The sequence below is a fragment of the Alligator sinensis genome, unplaced genomic scaffold (assembly GCF_000455745.1).
Source record: "Alligator sinensis unplaced genomic scaffold, ASM45574v1 scaffold314_1, whole genome shotgun sequence".
Taxonomy (NCBI): Eukaryota; Metazoa; Chordata; order Crocodylia; family Alligatoridae; genus Alligator; species Alligator sinensis.
This window is the reverse complement of record NW_005842703.1, coordinates 601,759-601,998: the sequence shown is the minus strand read 5'-3', so window position 1 is coordinate 601,998 and position 240 is coordinate 601,759.

Genomic DNA, 240 nt, shown 5'->3' with positions numbered 1-240 from the left:
GGAAGGGCAAACAGTAGCAGCATTCATCCTCAGCCTCCAGTTCTGTATGAAACCAGGGGCTCTGGCCAGACTCAGCCCTAATCAGATGGTGAGCTTAGAGTTCACTGCTTACTTGGAACTGTGGCAGGAGGCTACTGTGCGGGCCGGGTGCAATCCGGGCCCTTTTTGTGCTCCGCGCGGGCTGTGGCCAGCAGCCCGGGCACGCGGGGTCGGAGAGAACAGGCGACACGCTAGAAGTAG